This window comes from Cryptotermes secundus, unplaced genomic scaffold, assembly GCF_002891405.2.
Source record: "Cryptotermes secundus unplaced genomic scaffold, Csec_1.0 scaffold1807, whole genome shotgun sequence".
In the NCBI taxonomy this organism is placed as follows: domain Eukaryota; kingdom Metazoa; phylum Arthropoda; class Insecta; order Blattodea; family Kalotermitidae; genus Cryptotermes; species Cryptotermes secundus.
Window position 1 is genome coordinate 1,018 of NW_019721029.1, and position 494 is coordinate 1,511.

The window sequence follows — 494 nt, forward strand, 5'->3', positions numbered from 1 at the left end:
TAGATGCCCTGAAGACTAGCATCATCAATGGCCTTGCATTTAGAGGACTGGGAGAAACTAATTGTGAGGATGATGGTGCTACTCTTCTGGATAATCTACAATCGCTTTTCAGGGCACCTGAAGCTGCTTCACGAAATCCTTCTACAAGTCATGACAAGGAAACAGATGGACACGAGTCCTGCAGTACATGCTGGTGACATGGAAGTGCTCTCAGTAGCTTACGTCAGTGGTTCCAGTGCCAGACAGGTGCTTCGTGGTGTCAGCTGTGATGCATGCAAGACATACCTGACATCTGAAGTGCTGCTATCAGCCAATGTCTTTATTTATTTCAAGGAGTGCAGTGATACAGAACAGTCTCTCACATATCCTTCTGAGAAGCTGGTGGAGACTGTTGGTACTGCTGTAACTCTGATGGAGTCTATAATGACAGAGGCTGCCCACTTGAATTAAGTGGAGCAGCATATCACAGCTGCCATCAAGAGCACCATTGACTT